Source organism: Orcinus orca, chromosome 10, assembly GCF_937001465.1.
Source record: "Orcinus orca chromosome 10, mOrcOrc1.1, whole genome shotgun sequence".
Classification (NCBI taxonomy): Eukaryota; Metazoa; Chordata; class Mammalia; order Artiodactyla; family Delphinidae; genus Orcinus; species Orcinus orca.
This window is the reverse complement of record NC_064568.1, coordinates 94,865,736-94,890,713: the sequence shown is the minus strand read 5'-3', so window position 1 is coordinate 94,890,713 and position 24,978 is coordinate 94,865,736. Positions and strand designations below refer to the sequence as shown.

At 43.3% G+C, this 24,978-nt stretch overlaps 1 long non-coding RNA gene across 8 annotated transcripts in view; it reads right to left on the bottom strand.

The window, feature by feature from the left end:
* The window catches only part of LOC105748168 (uncharacterized), a 629,731-nt gene that overhangs the window by 200,015 nt on the left and 404,738 nt on the right, over positions 1 to 24,978 (bottom strand). For all 8 annotated transcript variants that reach the window (XR_007479896.1, XR_007479891.1, XR_007479895.1 and 5 more), the window contains one exon: positions 5,928 to 6,031. This is a non-coding gene — a long non-coding RNA (uncharacterized LOC105748168). The remainder of the gene's footprint in view (positions 1 to 5,927; positions 6,032 to 24,978) is intronic.

Below are 24,978 nucleotides of genomic sequence, written 5' to 3'. Positions count from 1 at the left end.
GCCACAATATCCTCCATTTAGGGGAAGGAAAGCCTCGCCGCCGCACCGCCCCCCAAGCTAGAATAGTGGTAACAGCACTGTCCCAAGGGGGATGAATGGTCCTGGCCTGTTGGGAGACGACAGCCAGAACTCAGTGAAGATCTTGATGAAGGGCAGACAGAGGCAGCACCACAGCCTCATCTCAACTGAGTGCCATGAGCGTGGGACACCATGAGATGCTCTGAAAACACTGGAGAGACCAGGAACATCAGAAGGTGGGGCAAGGCTGCCACCAATAAGACAGAACTCTGATTCACTGTAATCTACAGTATTAACGGAAAGGTGACCCCACCACTTGGTGACAATCACTTAAGACATTCAGTTTTTGCACCAATGAATCAGACAGAGCCTCTGCCCCCCAGGACTTTTCAGCCTAGATGGAAAGACAGACAGGTAAACAAACAATTGCAATACAGTGTGATAAGTGCTCTCACAGGAATAGATGCTAGTAAGAAGGATGACACAAAGGTAGCTGTGGGTGATGCTTGCTCCAGTGTGGCACCAAGCAGACATAGAGATCAAAGGATTATTCTCCTGTGGCTTGAGTTATGGCCCCTTTGGGCTTTTCCAGAGAAAATTTCCAAATGATCAGATTTTAGATTTCAATATTTTCAGGAAAAATAGACCGGTACTATGTTTACAGAAACAAAGGAGACCATCTTTATTAGATGAAGCTCTTGATTTAAAAGTGCCACTGAAAAATAGGAGTTTGCAATTTTTACGGAAGAGAATAAAACCCATGTAAGTTGAGCTATGATTTTTGTGTACATTTTTAGTGCCATGCCAATTTTATTAATATTGTTTCCTTTGGGGAGAAGTATGTTTTTCATTACAATCCCTGAAAACTAGGGATCCAGCAAAGGGAGCAGTGGAGGTACCTTAATAACTGTAGTACAAACGCTGTCATTTCGAGAGTGGCAGGAAGGCAGGCACAGATCAACAGACAACTGTTCCACAAACCAAGAGATGCCAGCAAAGTCTTTGCTTTTCCTCCTCCCCTCTGTGGTCCAAACAACACATTTGAGTCTTATGCCAGTTTTCCCCTTTTGGAAAAGTTAAAAAGGAAATTTCATCCTGAATATCTACGGTTTTTCCAAACACTATCAGAGAGATAAACCATGATGTTTTTCCTAACACCGTCGGACAGCAGTTTCTAGACTCACCTCCATTTCCCCACCTGCCCCATCCCATAGCTGTCATAGTGGAGTAGCCTTCCCAATATACAGTATCATTTCAATACACCAACCATCCACTAACGATAAGGAGCACAATTAGAGTAGTTTTCTGGAGGCAGGAATCAATAGCCTGGCATATGTGAACCCAATTAGCCATTGCTAATTAGAGCTCTCAGACATTAATCAGATACCACGTATGGGGCTAATCAACAAATGTGAGAAGCAAAAAAAAAAAAGAAAAAAAATCTATCGTCTCCCCTTGAATTCTCCAACCTGTTCACCTTGAAATCAGAGCCAGAGACAGAAAGCCTTGCAGAAGGTCGGCATGAACTAGGCTGGGAGGCTGTGCTATTTCACGGGTTCCTGAGTCTCCTGGAGAGTGAGGCGGACGTGACGTCATCAGGATCCTTCTTACACAAACACAGGCTCCATCCTGCAGCCTGGACACACTTCTCATTGACTCCATGGCAGTTAAGGATGTATGCCAGGTGCAGGCTAGACCCAGAGAGGCAGACCAATACTCCTAGGCCTGAATGATAAATAAAACTAAATGCTTGCTAACTAATAGATTATTCATGAAATAGCCCAATTGCCATCATGCTACGTACTTGTACTCATACAATAATTCCTGTGTGTTTAAATAATGAATGTTAGGTTTGTGTCTAGTAACACAAATTGCTGATTAATCCGTATTCAAATCAAACAGTGCTTTATATGAACTCTTTGAAATACTGTACTAGATCAGCTTGTCTACCTCAATTTAGGAATAGTTTCTATAATGCTAATTCTAAGGCATGCGATCGAGCCCTTTAATTTGACAAAATCTTACGGGATAAACCAGGCTTGAATAAAGATTCTGCTGACAATGCTGCGCAAATCCAGATGTGATTTAAGATTTGTGGAAAATATTAAAAATATTTCCAGCAACTATGCCCTTAATTCCTGACATTTTTTTTTTTTTTTTTTTGCGGTACGCGGGCCTCTCACTGTTGTGGCCTCTTCCGTTGCGGAGCACAGGCTCTGGATGCGCAGGCTCAGCGGCCATGGCTCACGGGCCTAGCCGCTCCGTGGCATGTGGGATCTTCCCGGACCGGGGCACGAGCCCGCGTCCCCTGCATCGGCAGGCGGACTCTCAACCACTGCGCCACCAGGGAAGCCCCTTAATTCCTGACCCTTTAATGCTTCCAAATGTTACCTTGCAAAAAGCTTCTTATTGCCAACAAGCTCTTTCAAACTTATCACAATCTCCTTTAAAAAGACATTTTGCTGGGGCTTCCCTGGTGGCGCAGTGGTTGAGAGTCCACCTGCCGATGCAGGGGACGCGGGTTCGTGCCCCGGTCCGGGAAGATCCCACATGCCGCGGAGCGGCTAGGCCCGTGAGCCATGGCCACTGAGCCTGCGCATCCAGAGCCTGTGCTCCACAACGGGAGAGGCTACAACAGTGAGAGGCCCGCGTACCGCAAAAAAAAAAAAAAAGACATTTTGCTAAAAAGCCACATGTGTGCATGCTATCATTATATTATTATTATTATTTTAGAAATAGAAAGTCAGCTTTAAATAAACCCAAGTCCCAAAAGGTTTACTTGAGATTTGAAATTCACAACCTATAAGAATTGAACACTTTTTATGCTCTAAGAGAGCATGTTTTTCCAACCATTCTTAACATTGTCAGTTTTAGACTTAAGTAGTGAGATGGAAATGAAATTCCTAGAATGTAATTATAGGGCAAACTGAACAGCACTGGAGGAAGAAACAATATAAAACAGTAAAAATAAGCATGGAATCAAATCTTGCTTGAATCCTAATTCACAACACATTAGTTGTGTGGCCTGGACAATTATTTAATGTCCCTGAGCTTCCCGAGGACAGTAATGTCCAAGGTCATAGTGTGGTTCTGAAGGTGGATCTGAAGCGATACACGTGAGGGCTTGAGACAAGTCTTCCTGGAGTTAGACTCTCAATAAGTGCTAGTTCCCATGGCCTCTTCCCTTAATGCTGGTTCTATGGGACATAATGTTCTGGAAAGTAAGAACTGCATCTGTATCTTCAGTGCCTGGCACTACGGTGGCGCATATTTGACTTAATAAATCATTACTGAGCCAAAATTAACTGCCAGAAAAGCCACCAAAAAATATTTGGGGGACAATGTAAATGTTTCTTTATCCTCCTTCCCAAAAGTCAATAGTGGACAGCATCTCCAAGGCAGTCATTTCCAGAAATCAGGGGAAAGCTTCCAGGAGAGCCAGAGCAAACCCCTCCTGCAATTTCCAGTATTGAAAAGTGTGGTTATTAAAACACAAAACCAAACCAAAAGACTCTCTTTTACTTCTCTGGCCCCTTTCTCTTGTAATTTTGGGGATAGTCATGCATGGAAAATGTCAGGCAGGGCATACAATGCAAATACGATAGGTATCCAAACTATTGATTTTATGAGCTATAAAATATGAGTGTGGGCAGATGGTTAGTGAACACACAAGAGTAGAGTATGGTGCACAGATACTGGAGAAAGGGCAAAGCTTAGATGAGGGACATTGTTAATATCTGATGTCATTCTTAAGATAAATACATCAAGTGGGAAATACCACAGTTCAATGCCTGGAGTTTGGATCAGGGATACACCATGGGCTTCCAATGAATTCAAGTGTTGGGAGGATAAAGGGTACCTACAATGTGTCTTAGCCATCAAGGGAGAGGCAGTGCACTCATAAGCAGGGCCAGGAGTAGAATGTCAGACACTTACTGAAGGGACCGGCCTTAGAACAGGGGCATAGAATATAACCGAGAGCATGTCTTCCTAATTAAAAATCATATTTTCATTTCTTAAAGTAAGCAAATTCAGTGTGATGTAATTTTTTAAGTTGACTCCTAACATTTATATTGGCCACATGTTGTGATGGTGGCAATTAAAATTTGAAAAACTCTATAGAAGCTAGGAATGTGTTACTTTATCATATGTTGACTATTTAACATATTATTTAGCATTTTCTCATATCCCACCAAATCTCACTGTGACACTTTCTGCAGGAAAATTGGGAAAAAAGATGGCCCACCAAAGAGATCTCTCCTGCCAAGTTCTACATTACTGTTGGTCTCAGATGAACTGCCTTTTTTTTTTTTTAACAATGATTCTTAATTTAGTCAATCATAAGTCTTTATTTATAACCAAAGAAAATCTAGATTGAATAGTTGGCATCATCTCTTCCTCTGTGTTTAGGAATTAAATCTCTACCACTTGGAATCAAATTCTTAATTCCAAAAACATTGGGAGTCTCCAGATGAGCGAAGGCCTCGCCCAGGGACTGTAGAGGGTGATAGAAATTCGACCGAGTCACACGCAGAGCATCTGGCAGCTAAGCCTTTGCTACAGTGGTTGTTCAGTCTTTATTCAAATGGATATGGGCTCTGCAAGCCACTTTGTGTTCTAGAAGAAAAACAGCAGATGCTGATGCACAAGGAGAAAGGGCTGAATTTTTCCTTAAAATTCTGAGCCTCTGAATTCATGGTTTCATCCCCAAACCCCTTCTCCAGGGCCACCCCTGCCAGAACTCTATTCATTAGACTCCATCATTCCAAGTCAGTTCAAATACACAACCCAAATTTCCTGTAATGAGGGGCTTCTGAGACACAAACACTGCACAGCTGCGCTGAGTCTCAAGTTATCATATTATGTTGGCATAACTTTAAATATTAAACAATCTTCCCAGCCTCTGGTTATTGTCACTCACTATGGTAGACATATGTCATATTATCTGCCCCACATTGTTTCTCATTTTCTGACAAGAGCACCCCCTTTTCCTGTAGGTAATTATTCTTCCGCCACTCCATATAGTGCCGGGGTATCTGGGAGATAATGGCTTCGCCAGCACAACCAGCAGAGACCTTCCCTAGATTTTACATGTGGACACTGAGAGAAGAAAATCTTGTTCTTTGAGTGCCATTCACTGCAGCTTCGAAAGCCTGGAGCTCTCTCTGCAGACTTACCCACCCCACAACTAACCCTTGGCCATTTGAAGGTCAACCCAAAAGATCAGTAGAGAGACAGGATGACATCATCTAAATACGTGGAGCCAGGTGGGCCTGAGGCCAGCTCGACCTCTAAACTTCCAAGTTACACTGGCCGTTATAAGACCTTTGGTAACAGCGTCCTTTCTACAACACGTACATTTTTTAGTCCACAGACCCCACTTTTAGGATCCTCAGCTGTTACTCAACACTTCTCCAACCTACCAGGCTGGGTTGAAAACTTTCTTCCCGTGCACCTAAATACAGAACATTGGTCTTTTCTTCTTTTGGTTACATATCCAGCCAATTTTATTTCACAATGGAGTGTTTCTCACCAATTTAGCTGCTATCCTTGGGGATCTGTCCCCCTGGAAAGTTTTAGTGAAACTTTCTTCCCATTAAGCCATTGGGTTCTTGCTTCACTTCCCTGATATAACTGTGTCTAATTATACTCTCTAGATTCTCCCTTCCACTACTTACTCTGCTGTTCTTATTTTCTTTCTTCCTTTGCTGTCTTTTCTTTACCGTCTCCCTAAAGCAGGAGTTCTTAACAAGGTCCATACACTATCCATCAATGGGCTTCCAGGGATTTCTCAAAGTCTCTTGAAATTATATTCAAGTTTTACATGAATATGCACATATACATGTGTTATCAATTGCTGTGTAACAAATTACCCCATAATTTAACAGCTTAAAACAACAAGCACTTACTATCTCGCAGTTTCTGTGGGTCAGAAATCCAGATGTAGCTTAGCTGGGTCCCTCTGCCCCCTCACAACGCAGCAGTCAAGGTGTCAGTCTGGGATCTGAAGACCCTGAAAAAGGAAAATACACTTCTAAGCTCACTCATGATTGCTGACAGGATTGAGTTTCTCATGGTTTGTAAGCTGGGGACCTACCAATTCCTTCCCACAGGGGCAGCTCACAACGTGGCAGCTGGCTTCCCTCAGAACCAGATGAAGAGAATAACAGAGGGCGAGCAAGACAGATGTCACAGTCTTTTGTGATCTAATCTCACTAGTGACATCCCATGTCTTGTGCTGTATTCTATTGATTAGAGGCAAGTTGCTAGGTCCAGCTCATCCTCAAGAGGAGGAGGTTACACAATGATGTGACAGTCAGGAGGTGGGGATCGTTGGAGGCCATCTTAGAGACTCCTGCCATAGTATACTGTGGCAAGGAAGATAATCCACATCTTTCAGCATATTTTTTTTTTCCTGAATCAACATTTGTATTCTCTCTTTATTTCTGTCTCAACCATCAGTTTTACCCAGAGTCTTCTACATTTTCACAGAGTCACTAGAAATCATCTCTCTGAAACATGCTGGACTCAGCCCCCCTTTCACAACAGTCGTTATACCCCCTTTTCTTAAATTTTTATGATGCAAATAATCTATGTTGTCACCCATCCCCATCACACACACTCACACACCCACACACACACGCTTTAGTCCAAGGTCACTTGATGAGCAGTGGAGTGTTTTGATCACACAGGACAAGAACCCTATCTTGTAGAACACTGGTTCTTATACTCAGACTCCTTTACACTCTTAAAAATTATCAAGGCCCCAAAGAGCTTTTGTTTATTTAGGTTATATCTATTCATAATGTACTGTGTTAGAAATGAAAACTGAGAATTTTAAAATATGTTTATTCTTTTAAAAATAATAAGCCCATTATATGCTAATAAATATTTTTATGAAAAGTAAAAATACTCTGTTTTTCTAAAACAAAAAAATATAAAGAGTGACAATGTTTTACATTTTTAGAAATCTCTTTAATGTCTGGCTTAGTAGAAGACAGTTGGATTCTCTTATCTGCCCCTGTACTCATACTTTACAAATATGTTGTTTTGGTGTAAGTATATGAAGAAAATCTGGCCTCATATAGTCATATAGACATGTCAGTGTGAAAAGGAGTATTTATGTAATTGTAGATTTTTTTTAATACTAAACCAAAACTTGTCAATGATAGTTTCTTAAAGATTATAGAATGTGAAATCTGAAACTCTATCAATGACTTCTTTTCACATTCCGCTACATTAATATCCATTAAAATCTTACACTTAAAATGGATTTTTTATCAATACATGATTTATCATGCACTGGCCATTTGAAAAAAATATATCGTATTCACTGAGCTACACAGACCTCCCAAGTGTTGGCACATTTTGATACAAAATATCAAAAAATCACAATTGTAAATATCACGACCAATCTCATGAGTCTTCAGGTATTGGAGAGCAGACAAGTTGCTTCATGGTGAAGAATACGAGTTTTCCAGAATTCTAAATTTCACCAAATTTTATAATTGGCTATAAACACCGTCAGTTATTTTCCTTGAAGTAACGGGCCCATTTCATTCACTTTTGAGAAAATATCTGCCTAATACCCAAGTCTAAATAGTCATAGTTCGTCTGTCAGTTGTTCTTTCAAATCAAAATCGTGTTCCATGAAAAAAATGGGCTAGTTCAACTGAAAATGAGAGCTTTTCCTTGAGACAACCATTGTACTTGATACACAGCAGAATGCTTGATTCATACTTTCTGTTTTGTCACATAGAATAGTACAAAGATGTAAAGTGGTGAGATTTAATACAAGTAATAAGTTTTACTGCTTTATTAAGGTTACTTTTGAGCGACACTGGCTTTTCTTTCCTCGGCCAGTGTGGGGAAGTATACAACCACCACCAGTGCAGTCTGGGGCCACTGCCTGGAACTGTCTGAAGACACCAGCATTTTACCTACCATTGCTTTTGCATCAACAGTGCAAATGTCAATATATTGAAAAGAGCAAATAACATCTTAGTATTATTATGGAAATAGTTCTGACATCATGAACACATTCAAAGTGACTTGGCAACCCCCAGGGATGCATGCACTATACCTTGAAAACCATTGTTACAGACGGTTTTATATTGCTTTTTAATCCTAACACTCATTATTACAGTGAAGGAGCCGAATGTGATATACTGTGTACTCACTTCTGCTTATCTAGATCTGATGGGAGAAGGCAGTCCTATAATAAAATTACCCTTTTGATTTATTGAGCATGACCCATCCAATATTTCCCAAATGTCACTAATTCACAAGTTTTGTCAGAGAAACGTAGTCAGTTTTTAAACTTAAATATTTAAAAGAACCTTTTATCCAGCTGAAAACAAGTATGCTATCTTAGCACAAACAGAAGAAGTATAATACCTTTAAAGTAAATATATAAGGACTCAAATTTTTGAAGAACCTTTCATCGAGAGAATTACCTAAAATCATTCCAGGTACCAGCACTGAGAGCTCACTTTTGAAAAGATGGCAATAATCCCTTCCTACCTTTGAGCTCTTTCACTTTGCCAAATTCCATTATATGCAAATTTATTTCCATATTTCTTTTAGATTTTTATATCTACAGATTGCAAATCCCTCCTGTTGGGGATAATTTTTAAAAAGGAAACTGGGGATTGGGAAAAAAGAAAAGGGAGGTAGAACAGATGGCAGCAAAGGAATAGAAGTTTGGGCACGAAGCTCTGGGTGAGATAAAGGGAGAGCAGCACAGGAGGAGGGTGGAGCCTCTGCGTTGCCCTCTCGGGTCTGGTGCGGCATGGCGGAGAGGCGGAGGTAATCGGGACTCTGCTAAAATGTTCTTCCATGTGATGAGAGCTGAGCTCTGGCATTGGAAACCAAAAATGCCTACCCAGCTGTGTTAAGTAAAACTTGCTGCAAAATTTTTCCATCTGAAAAATCCAAGCACCTTTTGTGTCTACAAGACCAAGGCTGGATTTGGGACATGAGAATAACCAAATCTAAGTTATAAAATCAGAAGGGCATTGAGTATTTGGAAGAAAGGAAAGTGTAGGTACCCATGCGTGCACACACACATACACATACGCATTGTCTCTTGGTGTGCACATGTTCGACAGTGAATCAAAATAAAATTGAAAGCATCTTGTAAATGTGGGGAGACGAGACCATGCAAAGTCGCCTTTAAGCAAAAGAGTGTAAATGGAAATTAATAGTATAATGTCCATCATAACCCATTCAAGTTGTGAAAATGCCTTTCATATGTTTATTTCTCCTGCTATCTTTATTGTTTAGTGTCAACAAATATTTCATAAAGTATTTATGAGGACTTTTATTGGCTCACTTGTTATCTTGGTTCTTAAAAACTGTCTTTGCCGGGCTTCCCTGGTTGGCGCAGTGGTTGAGAGTCTGCCTGCCGATGCGGGGGACATGGGTTCGTGCCCCGGTCTGGGAAGATCCCACATGCCGCGGAGCGGCTGGACCCGTGAGCCATGGCCGCTGAGCCTGTGCGTCCGGAGCCCGTGCTCCGGAACGGGAGAGGCCACAACAGTGAGAAGCCCGCGTACAGCAAAAAAAAACCAAAAAACAAAAAAACTGTCTTTGCCGTAAGGCAGTGCTTTCAGGTTCACTGGAATATATTAGGGCTGATGGCTGGGAAAGGTCCTCAGCTCCGTTGCCTTTTCTTCTATGAGAACGTCTCTGCTTTGACCTAGTTTGCATGTTAGTCTTCCCCCTAAGATTTCATCTGAAGAAAGGGCTCTGGTGCTATAAAAGACACATTTTTAAGCAAGAAAGCCAATGTCATAATGTCTAAAGTCTCTTGAAAATGAAGAAACACTACATGCCAAAAATATATGTGAAATAACATACAGAGACGTGAACAGGCACGTCAGAAGGAGGTCACCCAAAGAGCCAACAGGCATATACCAAGTGCTCAACTCCATGAGACATCAGGAATACACAAATCAAAACCACAGAAACGATGCCACTGCACACCCACCTGCTAAATTAAAAAGATGACGATACTAAATTGCTGGCAAGAGAATGGGAAAATGGGAACTTTCACTGAATGCTGGTGGGTGTGCAAATAGGACAACAAATCAGAAAAGAGCAGTATCTACCAAAGCTGAGAACGCATGTACCCAGCAATCCTGCATTTGTATTCCTACAAGTGTGTACCCAATGCAAGGCACTGGCAAAAATGGGAAAGAAACAAAGGCCATCAACAGTAAGGCAGACAGTTAAATACTGGCATATTCATACAGTGGAAAACTAGACAGCAATGAAAAGGAATGAACTGCTGCCATATATAACAGCAGCAAAGAAAAGCAGCTAAGCATAAAAGAGAGCATGGGGCTTCCCTGGTGGTGCAGTGGTTGAGAGTCCGCCTGCCGATGCAGGGGACATGGGTTCATGCCCCGGTCCGGGAAGATCCCACATGCCGTGGAGAGGCTGGGCCCGTGAGCCATGGCCACTGAGCCTGCATGTCTGGAGCCTGTGCTCCGCAATGGGAGAGGCCACAACAGTGAGAGGCCCGCTTACCACAAAAAAAAAAAAAAAAAAAGAGAGCGTGTTGTATGATTCCATTTATATAATGTTCAAAAGCAGGCAAAACTATAGGAATGGACATCAGGATAAGAGTCATCTTTGTAGGGAAGGGTCTGGGGTGCACATGGCGGGGGGTTGGTGTACTGGCAGTGTTGTTTCTTAATCTGGGGGTTGTCACCCAAGTTTGTTCCCTTTGTGAAAATACATCAAGATGTATATACTCTAGACATCTTTGTGGCTTGTGCCCTCGAGTTGTTGTATTTTAATAAGAAATTTACTTGAGAGAAAAATATGAAATGTCCTTTTCAATTATGTAGAATTTCAGGGTCCTTTCCTGTCTCGGTATTTCTGTGAGCCCTCCCACCACCCACATCCTCATCCCACACTTTTTTTTTTTTTTTTTAGTTTTCTTTTCTAGATTCTGGACCGATTTAAAATTAGCTATTTTTCAACAAGGTATATTCTAATGGATTGTTACTCTAAAAGCAGAAGAGCATACTCTCCTCATCCTTGTACACCTGCCCTGAAAAGGTGGCTTAATACACTAATTCAGTACATGTGTTTGAGCACTTACCTGGGCCAGGCACTGAGCTTGGCTCTGGAAAGGCACGGGTGAACGGGGCAGACACAGTGCTGGCCTGGGGGACTTTACTGTCTAACAGGGGAAATCTGCCGTTAAAAGCAGTTGTCAGAGAGTGTGTTAAATGCTGTGGTGAGTGAAGGTCAGGTGCTAGGGGGCCACACAGCAGGGCTCATGTCTCTTCTCATGTCTCTGGGACCACATTTCTCTCCCCTAATTTGAAGGCCAGTTGTACTTACCGCTAGTACCCCAGAGTGTGCTTCCTGTCGTTAACCTGTCACCTCTAATTAAGCACGGGGAATTGGTTTGATTGTGTATCTCCTGTTGGATTTAATTCTGGGCAAGAATTAGACCTTTTAAAATACCTGATGAGGGGAGGAAGGAGGAAGTTGGAAGGAACATCCATAAAGAAAGAGACTTTTCAGCAGAAAAGATGGGGGGCATTGCTGAGACGCAAACAGAAGCAAGAAGCATCTCTGCTGCAGAAAGTCAGAGGGCAGCAGCCTGAGGATGGTGGCCAATGGTCGTCTCCCAGAGCTTGGGTCTGTAGGCACTCAGGACCCGTAGAAGGAAGGTTCTAGAACCACCTGCCTGACTAAATTCAAATAAGAAAAAAATTACTCTGACTTAACTTTTCTACTAAGGAAACCAGGATATGCTTGGGGAGAGAAGAGGATCACTCCAGAAACATGTCTACAGCATTAGAAACCTCCTGACACCTCACCGGCTGTAGCTAATGTCTTGACATCTTCCTACCATAGGGATTTAAGAGACAGCGCAGGGCTCACCTGATAAGGTACGTGTAAAGACCTTGCACAATGCCAGGATTCCCAGCAGCAAAACACTAACAGCTTAAGCTCCAGGAGAGACAAAAATGGGGATGTAGGAGGAGGGGGGAGAGGGAGGAAGGAGAGAGTGAGATTGCTTGCCACAGCAAGAAGGCATCAGAATGCTGAGAAATAAAGGGAAGGGAAAGGTGATGGGAGGCGAAAAGTGATGCTGCCTTCATTTCTTAAATTACCAGGGAATGAGCCTAATTACAGTTCTCCATCTGGTAACCTAGCTAGAACATTCTCTAACCAGCAGGGCCCCCATCAAGCTGGGACTATTGTGGTTATTATTATTATTTACTGCGTGGTAATACTCAAATACCTAAATTACACAACTAATCCCCTTAACTGCCACATTCTTTTTGTTTGTTTGTTTGGTTTTTTTGTGGGTTTTTTTGCAGTACGCGGGCCACTCACTGTTGTGGCCTCTCCCGTTGCGGAGCACAGGCTCCGGACGCCCAGGCTCAGCGGCCATGGCTCACGGGCCCAGCCGCTCCGCGGCATGTGGGATCTTCCCGGACCGGGGCACGAACCCGTGTCCCCTGCATCAGCAGGCGGACTCTCAACCACTGCGCCACCAGGGAAGCCCTGCCACATTCTAAATAAATGCTTTCCAGAATACCATCTCTCGTTATCAGAGTTTACAACTAATTATATAGTACCCCAGGTCCACCTACCTCTTTATCATAATATTCAAAGCAATTACATTTTTTAAAATACCCAAACTCTAGGCATCATGTCTTCCCATGTAATAGAAATGTAAGTTCCTCCAAAGATTCTCTGAGTTGTGGTTCCTGCCTTTGCATTGATCCTCTGTCACGAGCAGCATGAATGCTGGTCCCCTAACGAGCAGTACACGCCTCGGAAGGCAGGTGCCTGTGTGGCAAATTAACCCCACTTTGCAGTTCCGGAGGCTGCAGCCCCGAGACCCGTTCTCCAGTGCAGGCGCCCGTGCTTCCATCAGCTTCCTACGGCAGGATCTGTATTCATAATTCATGCTTCTCCTTTGGTTTCCTTTCCAGGTCTCTCTGGGCTGGTGCTTAAGCAAAATCTCTACCCACGCCAGGCACGTGTTAGTCCTTCCTCAGTTAATAATTAATAGCAATGATCATAATGATCACATTTTTAGAGACTGGTTATCTTCTGTCCTTCATCTAAGGGTCACTTCTTCCTTTGCTTCAAGGGGTGCTCCTGAGGCACAGACGCGACTCAGACATCCCCAAACATCAGTGGCTGAATTTTATGTTGCAGTTAACAAAAAAACCCAGAGAGCTTAGAGTGGAAATGTGTTATTTTGCCATCAGAATCCGATCAATCCTTCATGAAGCAACAATGTTACATTTTGCTTTGAGAGTCCCCACCGGACTCTCAGCTCTTGTCCTCAGTTGAACACGAGTCTATCCTCAGGCTACATGAATGGAAACCACCACCCAGATTAAACCAACAAGCCTAGTCTGTATCCTTGCTACGCCAAGTATGGTCCTTGGATCAGCAGTTTCAGCATCACCTGGGAGCTTATTAAAAACTCAGAATCTCAGGTTCTCACCCGAGACCTTCTGAGTCAGCATCTGCCTTTTAACAAAATTCCCAGATGATTCATATGCACGTTAACGTGTGAGGGGCTGGGGTCAACACCCCCCTCACAGTAATTGTCTCAGGGATGACACATTAGGCCAATTAGGACCAAGGGGATCCAGTTCCCAAACTTTTGTTATTAGTCAGGAAAGTAGCTTCTCACGGTGACTGTATTTGAACCTACAAGTGTGTATCTTCCAGTTGCGGGCAGCGCTCTTGCAAGCAGTAAGGGAGAGAATGAATGAAAATCAAGCCCACACAAAGGAAGAGAGAGTGACCAACTAGACCCTCAATGACACGATGGAGCCTGTCTTGACCTGTGCTAAAGGGCACATCTGTAACAAGACTGTTTGGATACCTGAGACACACACCTGTTTTTTTTGTTTTTGGGGGGTTTTTTTGGCAATAAAGGAAATACAAATCTGGCTTTCTGTCACTTGCAACCAAAAGAATCCTAAATGATTCAGGGCCCAGCTCCCAAAAGAAGTTATCCTCTGCCCAATCACCAGGGCAGGCAGTTTCTGACATTCTAAAGGCAAGTCGAAGCTTGTTTTTTTTTAACTTGGCCTTTCAAAACACCACCTAGGTCAGGCCTTTAAAATATGCACCACCACAGTGGAAGGAAAAGTCCACAGGCCGAAGGGTACCAAACTGCTTAAAGGTTTCCTTTCTGCTTTTAATATACTAGATGCGACCCCTGCTTCCCCTTCTTCTCTTAGAGATGAAAGACTTCTTGGAAATGCAGGCACGCAGCTGTCATCTGGAAATGACAGCCAGGCTGGAGAAGGTTAATGCTGTCATCAAAGATGTCCATCTTCTAAGTTGGTTAAATGGACTTTTCTGGTTCGCCTGACGCTCGTTCTTTTCCCAGACTGCCCAGCAACTCAGTGAAGTGTTGTTGCAATTTAGGTGCCTTTGCCCAAGTACTTTGGGCATACAGTTTTCCCATGTGTCCCAGGTTTAGCAAAACCCAACCAAAGATGGGCCCAGCATAAGCCAGAGGAGGCAGGTCAGGACGGACACTTCCTCTGCAGGAACAAAGAGAAAGGGACACTAGAGTGTCTGTCAGAGAAAACTTGTTCCAGAAACGAAGGTCCCAACTGCTTGCTTCCACTCACTCCATCAACCTCCCAATCCTGCCAGCGCTTCGCAAACAGTAGCCCACATGCCACGTGTCTCAGCATGGCCTGGGGTGAGCCTTACCGCTGTGGGCCCCCGGGCCTCATGACTCCTTCTCCAGACTGTTTGAGCCCCGAATTAATTATTTCACTGGAGCTGGAATTGATGTGCTTAAATAAAGGTCCTTTCTGACTCTGAAATTCAATGACCCTGTCAAGACAAAAGGATAAGACCGTCGCTGAGAGGCGGGTGTTAAAAGCGCACGGTCAACCTGATGAGAAAGACTTGCCAGGATGGGAAGAGGGAAAAGTAGTCTTGAGTCAAGTACACGCATTAGTTGATTCAGTGAGCTAAGCACACAGCCTTGCAGTGAACGAAACACGGAGCCAGGAGGTTTTATGGGATATTGAGGTGTGAGTGTGGAACTGGAGAAAAAGCAAAAAGTGACTGAAAGAAAACAAAAAGAGAGGCTCCATGCAACTCCCATGGCAGCTCCTCACCCACCAAAGCTCAGACACTCCAGGAAAAATCAAGTACCTCCCTGGACAAGTCAGCAGGGTTTATGAAACATCTTCAAATGCAGGAGACTCCAAAACCTACTGGCAGACTGTCCCAAACATTTCGGGGCATTTTTGCTTTGTATTTTGGAAGAATTCCCAGATAATATTAGTTTTAAAATTAGATTTGTTTCTAAGACATGCTTAAACAACTTAACCTTTTACCTGGGCCAGCATGAGAAGATCAGAGCACAAACACTCATTTATTCTATTGGGAGAGCCACCCTCCTCTCTGTTCTGCTGTTCCTCTCAACACAGCTCTGCTCTGAGAAATGGCCGGAATGTACAGATTGGGAACACGTGGGTTTATCTCCCTAAGATGACGCTGCCAGTGTTCTACGTGAGGCAGGCAGCTCTTCGTGTGCCAAGAGCAGCCAGATGAGAACCAGAAAGCCCTGTTCCCTCACTCTTCAGCAAATGTGACAAGAACAGTATATTAGTGTCCTATTACTGCTGGAACAAACTACCACAAACTTAATGACTTAAAACAACAGAAATTCATTCTCTTAGAGTTCTGGGGGCCAGAAGCCTAAAAGGGAACTTGTGGGGCTAAAGTGAAGGTATGGTCAGGGCTAGAGCCTTCTGGAGGCTCCAGGGGAGAATCTGTTCCTGTCTCTTCCAGCTTCCTTTGGCTGCCAGCATTTCTTTGCTTGTGGCCACATCACCCCAATCTCTGACACCATCTTCACATTGACTTCTCCTCTCCGGCAGTCAAATGTCTCTGCCTCCCTCTTATAAGGACACTTGTGATTTCTGTTGACCCTTGAACAACACAGACTTGAACTGAGTGGGTCCCCTTATACACACATTTTTCTCCCATAAATACTACAGTACTAACGATAAGAGGTTGGTTGAAGCCACGATGTGGAACCACAGATACAGAGGGCCAACTATGGGACTTGAGCACCTGTGGATTTGGGAATCCAAGATGGGTCCTAGAACCAGTCCCTCAGGGATACTGAAAAGATGACTGTACTTTTGGGGCCAACTCAGACAATCCAGGGTAATCTCCCCATCTCAAGGTCCTAAGTGGAATCACATCTTCAAAATTTCTTTTTCCATGTACGATAATATTGACAGGTTCTGGGGGTTAGAATGTAGCTATCTTTGGGGGCCATTATTCAGTCTACCACAATGAGATTTGATAACTGAAGAATGAGCTTGCTGGGGCTGGGGAAAATACAGTGTCGGCACTTTCTGAAATCCAAGAGCTTGCCCCTCTATGACCTAGAAGAGCACATTCAGGCAGCTACACTGGCTCCATCTCATCTCACAGAGCTGGAACATTTTAACTCTCAGAGTCACATACATGAAAGTGACAATGGTTGTAGCTTGGAAACAATTCCCCCCCCTCCACCTCGCCATTCACTTGTACTGGCCATGTTACACCTTTAGTTTCTTCTGGACACACCTGACCTGGGTGAAAGAAGAACAGAGTTTATGAGCTTCCTTTACGAATCGGTTGAAGACACTTCCAAATCAAAACAAGCTGACTCGAAATTTCTTCCACTGCTGCTTATTTTCTGAGATGGAGCCTGGTTTGACAGGAGTTCCAATAAGGGATAAAGGCAGAAAAATCTGCTTCACAAGTTTTCAGTGGATGCCGAGAGATGCGTCTTTTTATGTGCATGAAAGGGATGGCTTAAGACAGTCTGACTTTGTGGCCAGAGCAGGCATTTAATTATGGGGTTTTATGTCTTTTTATGTTTGCCTGGGAGAAGAATTCTTTGTAAATCAATGACATTAGCCATATGAAAAAATTACTGATTCTTTGAACTGAATTCCCACAAAGTAAAACAGAATCCAGTCTAAACACATTTTCTGACATCCTGACATCATTTTACGACTGCACCACGTTGAAAACTTCAGCTGGTGTTCAGGCGGTCTATTCCTCGCTGCCTCGTGATCTCAAAACCACAGGTCAATGTAGGAGCTGAAACCATTTAAGTCTTGTAGGATGAAGTTCCCTAAGCCCCAACATTTCCCATTTCTCACGTCATTGCTGCCACTCCCTCTGGCTCTGGAATGCATTGGTTCCCAAATACTTTACCCCAGAGGATCTTCCTGCGAAATGTTGTAGATTACCCTGAGCACTGACAGCCAACAGGTATCCCTTCCTTCCCTCCTCCATCGAACCTAGACTTCCCTGCAGGTACTTTTTAAAGTCTCAATGGATTCTCTGCTTCTTTTCCTCTGTCTCTCAGAAAGCTAGACCGTGCTTCAACCTCTCTTCTATTCTAGATCTTTCTCCCTCAGCAAATCTTCTAGGCCCGGGATATTTATTTACACAATCAAATAGCTTTACATGGTGCCAGAATCCCACCCTGTAGAGCTGATTTTTTTTTTTTTTTTTAACAGCAGCTTTTGGACATTCAAACATTTGGAGAAAGTTAGAATAGAAAAAGCCCGGAGGTAGCATAATCCCTTTGAGGTATTGACAAGTAAAAAGTGGATCTATTTGGTTGAAGAGGAGCCATGGATTTCTAGCAAGACCAGTTTCAGCTAGAGGCTAATAAACAATCCTGCAATTTATACTACTACACAGAAGGGCAATGTGAGGAGAGTGAATTGGAGAAACAAAGTCCATCCCTCAAAATTCCGTGACCTTAAGCACAAAGTTGCTCCAGAACTGCCCCAGCAGTCTGAAAGGCAAACAACATGGTTACTTTTTTTTTAAGTCTATAAATGTGCTTTACCTGCCAGCAGAGCTGTTAGAATTTAATAGGCTCATACGGAAGCTCAGGTGTTTTGAAACACCTATTACAAGGGTTGTTTTCAAAACGGACTTTTGCCCAATCAAAGGCAAGGGAAATTAACCCTGTAAGAGAAACAGGAAATTGACTGCATGGATTTGACTTTAGTGACATAGGCTAGAAGGCTCTGAGTTGATGTACACATCCTTTAATGGAACTCGATCTCCGCAGGTCTGTTGGCTGTGTACAGAGAAATACTTTGTTCGGACCTCCATATGACACCACTAAGTGGAGACCCAGATCATGAGGGACACCAGAGGAGACCCATCACCTGGTCCCCCTTTCACAGTCACACCTGGTCTGTGTGTGGAGTGGTCACTATTATGGAGGCACATATGGTGGCCTTGAGGCCAACAATGAATGTTCACAACAACCTTGTGGGTTGGTACTGTTATAATTATTCCTATTTACAAACAAGGAAGTTGAGGCTTAGAGAATCCAACCTCTTGCCCAGTCACAGTCAGAAAGTAACAGAGTTGGGGTTTGAGCCCAGGGCTGTCTGCCTCAGGAGACATAACCTCTGAGCACCATTCCCCGGTAAATGTCTAAGGATGGTTGGACCGTGGGATTGCTGAGGTACCTGCTGGCCATTTCTCCCTGATTCTTCTGATTTGTTAACAATTTCTCCCTCCAAAATGCTGTGTTTTCTGTGCCATTTCTGTACTGCAAAGCACAATCTCACCCCCCACCCCACTCTTCCTCACCGGATACCACCCTCTGACCTTAAGGTGAAGCATCGATGCAGAAACAAGCCCAGTGCTCAACATGGAATATAATAAAGGCCCCAATGACTGCTGTGCTCTTCTTTGCCTTCTTATCTGATTTCTCTGCATCCAATACCCCTTTCCAGCCTCCCAACAACCCATAAGGTAGGACTATTATTACCTCATTTTACAAATGAGGAAACTGGAGGTGCGAGACGTGAAGTCATTTGTCCAAAGTTGCATGAAGAGTTCATGGCAGAGGCAGGATTTGAACCTCGTTCAGTGTGACTTCACCACCTACATTCTTTTGCCTCCACTGCTCTGCCTTTCTAGCTCCTAGAGCAGGAGAGCGAGGTGTGCACCCTGCCGGACCCGGCAGCCCAGCTCCTCCCAGCCAGCTGCTGGGTGTCGTGAGGTGTTAGCTCACCGCCCAACTCCGAGGGGAGGTTCCAGCACACACGGGGAGCCTTTGCCTGGCAGGCTTGGTGGTTCAGAAACACAGCTCTCCCTGTCTGCAGTGACACAGCCCTCCAGTTAATTTACAACAGACATCGTGAAGCTTTGGGTGCACATGCTGGTCAGGGACTCGGGTGTCCATTCGTGGCACATGTCTTGCCCTCCGCGGCTCAGCTGTCCCAGGACTAAGGGAGGACCCTTGCCCCACAGACGGATGAGCTTCCTAACGCAAGGCGGGCAAACTAAGATGCCAAATCCTTGCACAGAGGATACCTGGGTGCTTCTCCTCTCCAGTTCAAATGAAGCCCAGAACATGGTACCCTGGACCAGAGGTCATGCGGACCACATGGCCAAGCCTCAGGGTCGCAAAGGCCTCCAAGGTTCACTTTTGGCCTTATGTCCAAACGAATATAATGAGGTTAACCAACATGATTGGAATACGCAGCAGTGGTCCAACAACCTGGAATTTAGATCTCATTACAAGGACACACTACTTTTAATGTACCATAAATGATAGTTTTAATAAATCCTATGATTATCTTGTTTTTAATGCACGTGCACATCATTGGCTTTGGGGGCTAAGAGCATTCATTTTTTATCAGGGGGCAGCAAACTTTTTCTGTAGGGCCACTTAGTAAACATTTTAGGCTTTCTCGGCACATACAGTCTTTGTGGCATATTCTTTGTTTTGGTTTTTTTTTTTTTTAAATGACCCTTTTAAAATATAAATTCCATTCTTAGCTCACAGGATGTTCAAAAATAGGCTACAGGCCACACCTGGCCTGCAAGCCATAGTTTGCCATCCCCAAAATTCAAACATATAAACTACATTACGACCATTTTACTATACCTTCATTTATTTATTTTTTTATTTTTTTGCGGTACGCGGGCCTCTCACTGTTGTGGCCTCTCCCGTTGCGGAGCACAGGCTCCGGACGCGCAGGCTCAGCGGCCATGGCTCACGGGCCCAGCCGCTCCACGGCATGTAGGACCCTCCCGGACCGGGGCACGAACCCGTGTCCCCTGCATCGGCAGGTGGACTCTCAACCACGGTGCCACCAGGGAAGCCCCCTTTTTTTTTTTTTTACTGGATGCCTCAAAAAGTTATATAAGTGGCTGGAGTTGAGGTCCACCAGACCCCAGCTAAACCTCAGTCCATGGAAATATGAAGTAATCAGCAGGAGGAAGAGCTAGGAATAAGCGTAACAAATATTAAACTGTGACTTTTATTACTGCCTTTGGATGAATCTTTGGAAATCATCCATCTTTCCACTTAGGTTTCCCCATCTGTACAACGAGTGTAATAACATTGGCATAGATCCTGGGCAGTAACCAATAGGTTACTTGTGCTCCTGTGGTCTGGCACATTTCTACTCAGAAACTACAAGTTTTTAGGTCAGTTCCTACTCTGTGGCTTTTCAGTGGAAGCATTTACTATTTCCTTTGGCAAGAGGAGGAAATTGTTGATGGGAAGGTGAATAATCCTGGGTCAGCAAAATACTTTAGAGTCTGAGGAATGGCACCAGCTCTGTAACTCCCGTTCCAGGAGTGCTTTGCTCATTGTGCAATGACCTGGGGTTACCCTAGATGACCTTTAACCACACCAGGCTTCCCTCTGCACTGACTCTGCTCCTCTAAACAGACCAAGGGCATTGGAACCAACCTCATCACCCAACTGGTCAGGAATTTCAGAAGGTCTGGCCCAAGTGTGCCACAGCAACTCCATCCTCCCAGGTGGATGCAGAACAGTGAGGCAACCTCAGGGACGCAGGGAGCACCCTGCAGAGCAGTGGTCCCTGACCTGGGAGCCAGCAGACCTGGATTCGAGTCTCATCTCCATCCCTAATCAACATATTACCTTACGAAATGTCTCAATCCTCTGAACCTCACTGGATAAAATAAGGGCTTTGAACTAAATGGTGTCTAAGAAATGTCTGCCCCTAACTGTGTACGTCCCATTAAGTTAACTGCTACCACCCCACCCCAGTAGATGCCATTAATTCCTACTTCCCAAAATAGTTCCTGAGATTTGAGATTTGTTCTCCTGTCTTCTCCTTGGCTGCCTTGTGAATAAGCCGTGTCTTTGCTGCAAACCTCGGATGTCTCAGTGTTTTGGCTTGCTGTGTTTCTGACAAAGGGAACCTGGCTCTGATAAATCACCCAGCAAAGAAAAATCCAAGACACCAGTCAGATTTTTACCACAGTTGCCTACGCCGTGTGGCTGACAGGGTCTTAGTGCTCCGGCCAAGTGTGAGGCCTGAGTCTCTGAGGTGGGAGAGCCGAGTTCAGGACCTCCGGAGACCTCCTGTCCTCACGTAATATCAATCGGCAAGAGCAATCCCAGAGATCTCCGTCTCAACGCTAAGACCCAGCTCCACTCAACGACCAGCAAGCTCCAGTGCTGGAGAGCCCATGCCAAACAACTGGCAAGACAGGAACACAACCCCACCCATTAGCAGAGAGGTTGCCTAAATCATAATAAGTTCACAGACACCACAAAACACACCAGCAGATGTGGTCCTGTCCACCAAAAAGACAAGACCCAGCCTCATCCACCGGAACATAAGCACCAGTCCCCTCCACCAGGAAGCCTCTACAAGCCACTGAACCAACCTACCCAATGGGTGCAGACACCAAAGACAAGCGGAACTATGAACCTGCAGCCAGGGAAAAGGAGACCCCAAACACAGGAAGTTAAGCAAAATGGGAAGACAGAGAATATGCAGCAGATGAAGGAGCAAGGTAAAAACCCACCAGACCAAACAAATGAAGAGGAAACAGGCAGCCTACCTGAAAAAGAATTCAGAGTAGTGATAGTAAACATGATCGAAAATCTTGGAAATAGAATGGACAAAATGCAAGAAACATTTAACACAGACCTAGAAGAACTAAACAGCAAACGAGCAATGATGAACAACACAATAAATGAAATTTAAAATTCTCTAGAAGGAATCAATAGCAGAATAACTGAGGCAGAAGAACAGATAAGTGATGTGGAAGATAAAATAGTGGAGATAACTATTGCAGAGCAGAATAAAGAAAAAAGTATGAAAAGAATTGAGGACAGTCTCAGAGACCTCTGGGACAACATTAAATGCACCAAGATTCAACTATAGGGGTCCCAGAAGAAAAAGAAGAAGAAAGGGACTGAGAAAATATTTGAAGAGATTATAGTTGAAAACTTCCCTAATATGGGAAAGGAAATAGTCAACCAAGTTCAGGAAGCACAGAGAGTCCCATACAGGATAAATCCAAGGAGAAACACGCCAAGACACATATTAATCAAACTATCAAAAATTAAATACGAAGAAGAACTATTAAAAGCAGCAAGGGAAAAGCAACAAATAACACACAAGGGAATCCCCATAAAGTTAACAGCTGATCTTTCAGCAGAAACTCTGCAAGCCAGAAGGGAGTGGCAGGACATATTTAAAATGATGAAAGGGAAAAACCTACAAGCAAGATTAGTCTACCCAGCAAGGATCTCATTCAGATTCAACAGAGAAATTAAAACTTTTACAGATAAGCAAAAGCTAAGAGAATTCAGCACCACCAAACCAGCTTTACAACAAATGCTAAAGGAACTTCTCTAGGCAGGAAACACAAGAAATGGAAAAGACCTACAATAACAAACCCAAAACAATTAAGAAAATGGTAATAGGAACATACATATTGATAATTACCTTAAGTGTAAATGGATTAAAAGCTGGAGCTAAAAGACACAGACTGCCTGAATGGATACAAAAACAAAACTCATATATATGCTGTCCATAAGAGACCCACTTCAGACCTAGGGACACATACAGACTGAAAGTGAGGGGGTGGAAAAAGATATTCCATGCAAATGGAAATCAAAAGAAAGCTGGAGGAGCAATTCTCATATCAAACAAAATAGGCTTTAAAATAAAGACTATTACAGGGGCTTCCCTGGTGGCGCAGTGGTTGAGAATCCGCCTGCCGATGCAGGGGACACGGGTTCGTGCCCCGGTCCGGGAAGATCCCACATGCCGTGGAGCAGCTGGGTCCGTGACCCATGGCTGCTGAGCCTGTGCGTCCGGAGCCTGTGCTCCGCAACGGGAGAGGCCACAACAGTGAGAGGCCCGCGTACCACAAAAAAAAAAGAAAAAAAAAGAAAAAAAAATAATAAAGACTATTACAAGAGACAAAGAAGGACACTACATAATGATCAAGGGATCAATCCAAGAAGAAGGTATAACAACTGGAAATATTTATGCACCCAACACAGGAGCACCTCATTACATAAGGCAAATGCTAACAGCCATAAAAGGGGAAATTGACAGTAACACAATCATAGCAGGGGACTTTAACACCCCACTTTCATCAGTGGACAGATCAACCAAAATGAAAATAAATAAGGAAACACAAGCTTTAAGTGATACATTAAACAGGATGGACTTAATTGATATGTATAGGACATTCCATCCAAAAACAACAGAACACACTTTCTTCTCAGGTGCTCATGGAACATTCTCCAAGATAGACCAAATCAAGCCTTGGTAAATTTAAGAAAATTGAAATCATATCAAGTATCTTTTCTGACCACAACGCCATGAGACTAGATATAAATTACAGGAAAAAAAATGTAAAAAATACAAAGACATGGAGGCTAAACAATATGCTACTAAATAACCAAGAGATCACTGAAGAAATCAAAGAGGAAATCAAAAAATACCTAGAAACAAATGACAATGAAAACACGACGACACAAAATATATGGGATGCAGCAAAAGCAGTTCTAAGAGGGAAGTTTATAGCAATACAATCCTACCTCAAGAAACAAGAAACATCTCAAATAAACAACCTAACCTTACACCTAAAGCGATTAGAGAAAGAAGAAGAAAAAAAACCCCAAAGTTAGCAGAAGGAAAAAAGTCATAAAGATCAGATCAGAAATAAAAAGAAATGAGGGAAATGATAAAAAAGATCAAGAAAACTAAAAGTTTGCTCTCTAAGAAGATAAACAAAATTGATAAACCTTTAGCCAGACTCATCAAGAAAAAAAGGGGGAAGACTCAAATCAACAGAATTAGAAATGAAAAAGGAGAAGTAACAACTGACACTGCAGAAATACAAAGGATCATGAGAGATTACTACAAGTAACTATATGCCAATAAAATGGACAACCTGCAAGAAATGGACAAATTCTTAGAAAAGCACAACCTTCTGAGACTGAACCAGGAAGAAACAGAAAATATAAACAGACCAGTCACAAGCACTGAAATTGAAACTGTGATTAAAAATCTTCCAACAAACAAATGCCCAGGACCAGAGAGATTCACAGGTAAATTCTATCAAACATTTAGAGAAGAGCTAACACCTATCCTTCTCAAACTCTTCCGAAATATAGCAGAGGGAGGAGCACTCCCAAACTCATTCTACGAGGCCACTATTGCCCTGATACCAAAACCAGACAAAGACGGCACAAAAAAAGAGAACTACAGGCCAATATCACTGATCAACATAGATGCAAAATCCTCAACAAAATACTAGCAAACAGAATCCAGCAGCACATTAAAAGGATCATACACCATGATCAAGTAGGGTTTAACCCAGGAATGCAAGAACTCTTCAAAATACAAAAATCAATCAATGTAATAAACAATATTAACAAATTGAAGGAGAAAAACCATATGATCATCTCAATAGATGCAGAGAAATCTTTCGACAAAATTCAACACCCATTTATGATAAAAAACCCTCCAGAAAGCAGGCATAGAGGGAACTTTCTTCAACATACTAAAGGCCATATATGACAAACCCACAGCCAACATCAACCTCAATGGTGAAAAACTGAAACCATTTCCACTAAGGTCAGGAGCAAGACAA